The following is a 9,323-nucleotide window of genomic DNA, read 5'->3' as shown; positions in this document are numbered from 1 at the left end:
TTCTCGAAAGTTTTCGCCTGCGGAACGCAATTATGATGTCGGCAATCGTGAGTTGTTGGCTATGAAGTGGGCATTTGAGGAGTGGCGACATTGGCTTGAGGGGGCCAAGCACCGTATTGTGGTCTTGACCGATCATAAGAATCTGATTTACCTCGAGTCTGCCAAACGGCTGAATCCTAGACAGGCCCGATGGTCCCTGTTTTTCTCCCGTTTTGATTTTGTGGTCTCGTATCTTCCGGGTTCTAAGAATGTTAAGGCTGATGCCCTTTCTAGGAGCTTTTTGCCTGATTCTCCTCGGGTCCTTGAGCCGGTCGGCATTCTGAAGGAAGAGGTGATTCTTTCTGCCATCTCCCCTGATTTACGACGGGTTCTTCAGGAATTTCAGGCTGATAAACCTGACCGCTGTCCAGTGGGGAAACTGTTTGTTCTGGACAGATGGACTAGTAAAGTGATTTCTGAGGTTCATTGTTCTGTGTTGGCTGGCCATCTTGGGATTTTTGGTACCAGAGATTTGGTTGGTAGGTCCTTTTGGTGGCCTTCCTTGTCACAGGATGTGCGTGCTTTTGTGCAGTCCTGTGGGACTTGTGCGCGGGCCAAGCCTTGCTGCTCCCGCGCTAGTGGGTTGCTTTTGCCTTTGCCGGTCCCTGAGAGGCCTTGGACGCATATTTCTATGGATTTTATTTCAGATCTTCCGGTTTCCCAGAGGATGTCGGTTATCTGGGTGGTTTGTGACCGGTTTTCTAAGATGGTTCATTTGGTACCTTTGCCTAAATTGCCTTCCTCTTCTGAGTTGGTTCCGTTGTTTTTTCAGCATGTGGTTCGTTTGCATGGCATTCCGGAGAATATTGTGTCCGATAGAGGTTCCCAGTTTGTTTCTAGGTTTTGGCGGGCCTTTTGTGCTAGGCTGGGCATTGATTTGTCTTTTTCTTCTGCATTTCATCCTCAGACAAATGGCCAAACCGAGCGAACTAATCAGACTTTGGAAACTTATTTGAGATGCTTTGTGTCTGCTGATCAGGATGATTGGGTGGCTTTCTTGCCTTTGGCCGAGTTTGCCCTTAATAATCGGGCTAGTTCTGCTACCTTGGTTTCACCCTTCTTTTGTAATTCTGGTTTTCATCCCCATTTTTCTTCAGGGCAGGTTGAGCATTCTGAATGTCCTGGGGTGGACTCTGTGGTTGACAGGTTGCAGCAAATTTGGGCTCATGTGGTGGACAATTTGGTGTTGTCTCAGGAAGAGGCTCAGCGTTTTGCTAACCATTGTCGGTGTGTTGGTTCCCGGCTTCAGGTTGGGGATCTGGTCTGGTTGTCTTCCCGTCATGTTCCTATGAAGGTTTCTTCCCCTAAGTTCAAGCCTCAGTTTATTGGTCCTTATAGGATTTCTGAGATTATCAATCCAGTGTCTTTTCGTTTGGCCCTTCCAGCCTCTTTTTCCATCCATAATGTTTTTCATAGATCTTTGTTGCAGAAATATGTGGTGCCCGTTGTTCCCTCTGTTGATCCTCCTGCCCCAGTGTTGATTGATGGGGAGTTGGAGTATGTGGTTGAGAAGATCTTGGATTCTCGTTTTTCAAGGCGGAAGCTTCAGTATCTTGTCAAATGGAAGGGTTATGGCCAGGAGGATAATTCTTGGGTTGTTGCCTCCGATGTTCATGCTGACGATTTGGTTCGTGCCTTCCATTTGGCTCATCCTGATCGGCCTGGGGGCTCTGGTGAGGGTTCGGTGACCCCTCCTCAAGGGGGGGGTACTGTTGTGAATTCTACTTTTGGGCTCCCTCCGGTGGTTATAAGTGGTAGCGCTGCTGTCTTTGGATCGCAGCATTCATCAGGTGTGTCCACTTTGCAATTCTGACTGGGCTATTTAGTCTTGCTTGACCCTTTAGTTAGTGCCAGTTGTCCATTGTTCCTGGAGGATTAACATCCTTGCCTGGTCTCTCCTGCTTTGCTGTTCATTTCAACAAAGATAAGTTCTGCCTTTGTTTTTTGCAGTCCACATGCTGTGGGCCTTATAGTTCTGTTCATTTCCATGTTTTGTCTTGTCCAACTTGGTCTGTATAAGGATTTGTTCAGCCAAGCTGGTATCTCTGGAGATGCAGATATACCCTCCATATCTTTAGTTAGATGTGGAGATTTTGTATTTTCTGTGGTGGATATTTTCTAGTGTTTTAATACTGACCGCATAGTATTCTGTCCTATCCTTTCTATTTAGCTAGAGCGGCCTCCTTTGCTAAATCCTGATTTCAGTCTGCGTATGTTATTTCCCTCTCCTCTCACAGTCAATATTTGTGGGGGGCTGTCTATCCTTGGGGGATTTTCTCTGAGGCAAGATAGTTTTCCCTTTTCTATCTCTAGGGGTATTTAGTCCTCCAGCTGTGACGAGGTGTCTAGGGAGTGTTAGGTACATCCCACGGCTACTTCTAGTTGCGGTGTTAAGTTCAGGGTCTGCGGTCAGTACAGGTACCACCTTCTCCAGAGTACGATTCATGCTGCTCCTAGGCCACCAGATCATAACACACCCCCCGTTCAATGCAGGATTCACTAAACCATTTCATACAGATGTCTGTCCAGCCTGTTTGAAGACTTCCATTGAAGGAGAACTCACCACCTCTTGTGGCAGCCCATTTTTTACTCATTTCATACCCTCACTGTCAAAAAGTTTTTTTCTAAGATTTGTATCTTATTCCTTTCAGTTTCATTCAATTGCTTCTCGTGTTTCCATGTGCAATGAGAATACTGATCATCCCTCTACACTGTGACATGCCTTCAGATATTTGTAGACAGCTGTTGTCTCCTCTTAGCCTTCTTTTTTGGAAGGTAAACACTCCCAGATCCTGTTCCTCGTAGGACATATTTTGCAGTCCACTCACAATCCTGGTAGCTCTTCTCTGAAGCAGTTTTTCAATGTTTTTTTTTTAAACATGGTGCCAAGAACTGGACATAGTATTCCAGATGAGGCCTGACCAAGGAGAAGTAGAGGCAGATAATTACTTCATGTGATCTAGACTCTATGCTTCTTATAATGCATCCTAGAACTGTGTTTGCCTTTTTTGCTACTGCATCACACTATTGACTTCTCATGTGCAGTCTGTGATCTATTAGTATACCCAAGTCTTTTTCACACGTGCTGTTGCTTACTTCTATTCCTCCCATTCTATAAATGTAATTTTTGTTTATCTTGTCCAGATGTAGAATCTTTCATTTCTCCATGTTAAATACCATTCTATCAGTTGATGCCCACTGTTGTGAATTCCGTTCTCGGGCTCCCTCCTGTGGTCATGAGTGGTATTGTGTGAGTTCTGTTCTTGGGCTCCCTCTGATGGCCTTTAGTGCTTACTGCGGGTCTGTAGCTGGAATCCAGCTGCCTCGTTTTCTGCTAGTCTGGCCTCTATTTAACTCCACCTGGACCTTCACTTTTTGCCTGCTGTCGTTGTATTCAGTACTGGTTCTGATCTCTCTGGACTTTCCTTGTGACCTGTCTCCTCCTGAGAAGCTAAGTCTTGCTAGTTCATGTTTGCTCATTATTTCCTTGAAAATGTTTCTCTGTATATGATGAGTTCTGTCCAGCTTGCTTATATGTAATATTCTCGCTTGCTGGAAGTTCTGGGGTGCAGAGTTGCGCCCCTCACATCGTGAGTCGGTGTGGGGGTTCTTGTAATCTCTGCGTGGATTATTTTTGATAGCATTTTATACTGACCGCACAGATCCCTTGCTGTCTTCTGTCTATTTAGTGTTAGCGGGCCTCATTTGCTAAAAAACCTGTTTTCATTTCTAAGTTTGTGTTTTCCCCTTAACTCACCGTTATTTGTGGGGGTCTGTCTAAAACTTTGGGGTGATTTATCTGAGGCAAGTGAGGCTTGCTTTCTGTCTAGGGGTAGCTAGTTTCTCAGGCTGTGACGAGGCATCTAGGATTTTAGGTAACGCTCCACGGCTGCCTATAGTGTGTATTGATAGAATCAGGGTTGCGGTCAGTATAGCTCTCACATTCCCAGAGCTTGTCCTAAGGATTTCTGTTACTTAGCAGGTCAGTTTGCGATCCTTGCCACCAGGATCATAACAGCCCACTATTCAAGCTTTCTAGATCCTTCTGAATCCTTTATCTGTGTTAGCTATCCCTCCTAGCTTTGCATTGTCTGAAAATTTGATCATTTATAAAAATATTGGACATTGTTGAACGTTTTGGGCACACACCCTTTCATTCGGTTCCATTCATTGGATGAGTTTTTCTTAAAAAAGTAAAAAAAGTAACACATGCCTCCTGAAGAAGTTCTAACGAAATGTGTGTTGAGGTGGCGGGGATGCTCTGTTTACCTTCACTTCAATGCAGTAAGTCTATTGTTCTCACTTTGTGCCTCTTTTGCGGTTACATATTCTGTTTACCACCGCTGATACATTAGGCTGTATAGTCTCCTTGCATCAATTTGTATGCACATTGCACTTTTTTCTTCAGCAGTCTATTTGTAGTTCACTACAGTAAGTCTATTGTTCTCACTCTGTACCTCCATTGCAGTTAGTTATTCTGTCTACCACTCCTAATTCCTTAGGCTGCATTGTCAGCTTGGATCAGTATGTATGCACAGTGCACGTTTTTCAATCAGTTTACTTTATGCACTGTCACTTTTATTCCTGTTATTGCCCATACTTGTTTGATATATGCTACTGCACTTTATATTTGCCATGTTCACATAGGCTAACTCTCACCGTAGCACTTACTTGCCTGTTTAACATTTGTGCACATTTTGCATTCTATATGGTAACCTTTGCTCTGCAATTTGGTGTTTAGCAGTCCTCTTTAATTAATTTTTACTATTTAATATTTATTTAATAAAGATTGAATTCTTTTGGATTATACTCCATGGTGGTGGTTCATTCCCCTCTGATCTAAGTATTTTCTATATGCATGAGTTTTTTCGTCCTAAATTGATTTACCCTTGGGATTTTTTTTGTGTTAAAAACTGTCAGTTTGTAATATGTATTTTATAGTAGTACATCTATCACATCAATCACAAGGACGTTTATCCACATTACACTGTCTTATTCATTCCTTGCGGTCAGAGAGATCAGGATGAGAACAGCACTGAGCAGGGGCGGACACTGACAGCTTGGAGCCCCTGTGCAAAAAACGTGTCTGGACTCCCCTTTTATGGCGACAAAGCTATATATATATATATAGAGAGAGAGAAACAGCACAAAAAGATGTAAATAAAAAGGACTTTAATGCCCTATATATATATATATAGTGCATTGCGAAAGTATTCGGCCCCCTGGAACTTTTCAACCTTTTCCCGCATATCATGCTTCAAACATAAAGATACCAAATGCAAATTTTTGGTGAAGAATCAACAACAAGTGGAATACAATTGTGAAGTTGAATGAAATTTATTGGTTATTTAAAATTTTTTGGAAAATCAAAAACTGAAAAGTGGGGCATGCAATATTATTCGGCCCCTTTAACTTAATACTTTGTTGCGCCACCTTTTGCTGCGATTACAGCTGCAATTCGCTTGGGGTATGTCTCTATCAGTTTTGTACATCAAGAGACTGAAATTCTTGCCCATTCTTCCTTGGCAAACAGCTCGAGCTCAGTGAGGTTTGATGGAGATCGTTTGTGAACAGCAGTTTGCAGCTTTTTCCACAGATTCTCGATTGGATTGAGGTCTGGACTTTGACTTGGCCATTCTAACACCTGGATATGTTTATTTGTGAACCATTCCATTGTAGATTTTGCTTTGTGTTTAGGATCATTATCTTGTTGGAAGACAAATCTCGGTCCCAGTCTCCGGTCTTTTGCAGACTCCAACAGGTTTTCTTCAAGAATGGTCCTGTACACTATATTGCTCCATCCATCTTCCAATCAGTTTTAACTATCTTCCATGTCTCTGCTGAAGAAAACAGGCCCAAACCATGATGCTGCCACCACCATGTTTGACAGTGGGGATGGTGTGTTCAGGGTGATGAGCTGTTGCCTTTACGCCAAACATATCGTTTGGCATTCTTGCCAAAAGGTTCGATTTTGGTTTCATCTGACCAGAGCACCTTCTTCCACATATTTGGTGTGTCTCCCAGGTGGCTTGTTGCACACTTTAAACAACACATTTTATGGATATCTTTGAGAAATTGCTTTCTTCTTGCCACTCTTCCATAAAGGCCAGATTTGTGCAGTGTATGACTGATTGTTGTCCTATGGACAGACTGTCCCACCTCAGCTGTAGATCTCTGCAGTTCATCCAGAGTGGTCATGGGCCTCTTGGCTGCATCTCTGATCAGTCTTCTCCTTGTTTGAGATGAAAGTTTAGAGGGATGGCCGGGTCTTGGTAAATTTGCAGCGGTATGATACTCTTTCCATTTCAGTATGATCGCTTGCACAGTGCTCCTTGGGATGTTTAAAATTTTGGAAATCATTTTGTATCCAAATCTGGCTTTAAACTTCTCCACAACAGTATCACGGACCTGCGTGTTGTGTTCCTTGGTCTTCATGATGCTGTCTGTGCTTCAAACAGAACCCTGAGACTATCACAGAGCAGGTGCATTTATACGGAGACTTGATTACACATAGGTGGATTATATTTATCATCACTAGGCATTTAGGACAACATTGGATCATTCAGAGATCCACAATGAACTTTTGGAGTGAGTTTGCTGCACTGAAAATAAAGGAGCTGAACAATATTGCACCCCTCACTTTTGAGTTTTTGAATTTCCACAAAAATTTAAAATAACCAATAAATTTTGTTTAACTTAACAATTGTGTTCCACCAAAATTTACATTTGGTACCTTTATGGTTGAAGCACTGTATATATATATATATATATATATATATATATATATATATATATATATATATATTCACACACACATATACAGAGGCCACAAGAGGCCACTGCAAAATGTTCAGTTTGTGTGATTTTTCTCTTTATAGGTATATTCTTGAGTAAAATGTAAATTATTCTTTTATTCTATAAACTTCTGACAATATGTCTCTGAATTTCCAAGCAATAGTGTTTGTATTTTTTTCTAACAAAGAAAAATGGTCAAAACTTAAAAAACCCAGTGCTTTCAGTCCTCAAATAATGAAAAAGAAAACAAGTTAATAAACATTTAGAAGCAGCAATACTAATGTAATTCGGGAAGAGTTCAGAAATCAATATTTTGTGGAATAACCATGATTGTTAATCACAGCTTTCATGCGTCTTAGCATATTTCCACTAGTCCTTCACACTGATTATAGCGCAAAAACGTACACAGTTCTTCTTTGTTTGATGACTTGTGAGTCTGACTATCCATCATCCTCTTGATTACATTCCAGAAGTTTTCAATGGGGTTCAGGTCTGGAGATTGGGCTGCCCATGTCAGGGTTTTAATGTGGTGGTCTCTTATTTTTTGCCAGAGCTGTATATTACATAGTCTGCTTTACTATGTATATTGCCATCCCTTATTACACAGTGCCCCTTCTTGTTATGTACAGCACCGTCCCTTACATATTGGATTATATAGAGCCCTGTCTTTATTGCATGCCATTCAGTCTTGTTAGATGTATAATGGTCTTCTGGTCACCGACTGCTCCATTAGCAGTCATTTTATATCTAGCAAGAAAGGGGCCTATGCAATAAGAAAGGGCGCTGTGAATAACAAAAATAAGAATAAACTATATAAGAGACAGCACTGTACATAACAGCAGAGGAAGCTATATAATAAGGGATGGCACATATACTAGAGAGGATGGTACACAATAAGGGATGGTGTGATACATAATAAAAAAGGAAACTATGTAACTAAGGACAGTGTTTTACATAATAAGTGAGTACACTATATACTAAGGGACTGTGCTATAATAATAAGTGAGTACACTATATACTAAGGGACTGTGCAATACATAATAAGGCTACATTCCTGTATCTGTGTGCAGTGTTGGTGTGCTGAACACTTTTACAGATGCATTGAGCATGTGCTATGCTGATTTTCAAAATTGGATCAGAACATAGTGCAGCGCCCCAGAGTCCTGGTCGTTGCAGTACTGATGCTCCGCCGCTAAGGGGAGTGATGGTACGTCTGATGGCACTGAAGGAGTTCACCTGACCAGGTATCACAGACACCAATACACTTCATAGTCTGGCCTCCAGGGGGAGCTAAGGGCGCTATGTATTAGGCCACTCCTCACAATCTGGTAAAACTGGGGGTTAGAAAGAAAGTTGGGGAGAAAGCTGACTGGGTTGGAACCAAGCAACATCCTGTGGCAGAGGGTGTTGCAGGGGAAGATTCAGGGGGGTTCCTGTCAGGGATGGGATCCTGACAGAGGCCTAGCGAACAGGAAAGAACGTTAAGGAACCGCGCCTGCACTACATCGCGGCAGTATCTCAAGAAAGGACAAGAAGCGAGGTTTATTGTGGAGAGTGAGAAACGAGATCAAAGCAAAAAGGAGATAACACCAGTAGGAGTCATGCTGTAAGATCGAGGCAACATCCTATTGAGGCGCGTAGCCGGTGGCCAGAACGCCGAGGAAGTATTAGGCTCCAAGCAATACTTCAAACAGAGGCAGGACAGTTGATTTTAGGTTGGCTGTCTCACCAAAATCACCTAAGAAGACATAGGGGGCAACTGTGGGAGAGGGGCGACGCTAGGGTCCTGGAAGAACTCCAGGCCTTCCCGTCATACGGGTGCGTCCTTTCCATATCATCTGGGGGACGGAGAAGAACATCAGAAACAGACACAACAGTTGTGAGGACTATCCCGTGGTGCTCAGCAGGGAAGTACTACAACACACAGGCACTAGAAGGTAGGCACAGATTTCCACCTGCAAAGGGAACTCTGGAGGTGCCATCGGACCGGCCGGTCTCTTGCAGCCCTGTTAACCATACTCTGGATTGAGGACCTTGAAGCCTTCAGTAAAGAGGTAAAGAGACTGCAACCCTGTGTCCTCGTTATTCATCGCGACCTGCACCACGCACCACCACTTACAACTTTCATTGGACTCCCCTTAGCAGGGTCACGGGCCGGGTCTAGCCACCGTGACAACCCCAGAACTGAGACAGAGAGGCCCGGTACCGAGTACCCCGCAGCCCTGCGTCTGGGGGCGCTCCAATAACATTCTCTGACCCTCACGAATCTCATTCTCAGATCCGTGAATTTCATGTATGTGTGAATAAACCTTTAAAACTCTACAAGCCCGTGTGCCATCCAATAAAAAAACCTGGAAGCACACAGATATTTCACACCAATGTGAGAATGTAGAATAAGGCATTTTACAGATAACATTATCACTCCAAGTTACACAGTGCAGATGCAGAATAATATCTACATCCAGGCACTTACCGCTGATGTGTAGTCT

The sequence above is a fragment of the Ranitomeya variabilis genome, chromosome 1 (assembly GCF_051348905.1).
Source record: "Ranitomeya variabilis isolate aRanVar5 chromosome 1, aRanVar5.hap1, whole genome shotgun sequence".
Lineage (NCBI taxonomy): Eukaryota > Metazoa > Chordata > Amphibia > Anura > Dendrobatidae > Ranitomeya > Ranitomeya variabilis.
The sequence above is the reverse complement of the archived record's forward strand: the minus strand, read 5'-3'. Positions refer to the sequence as shown.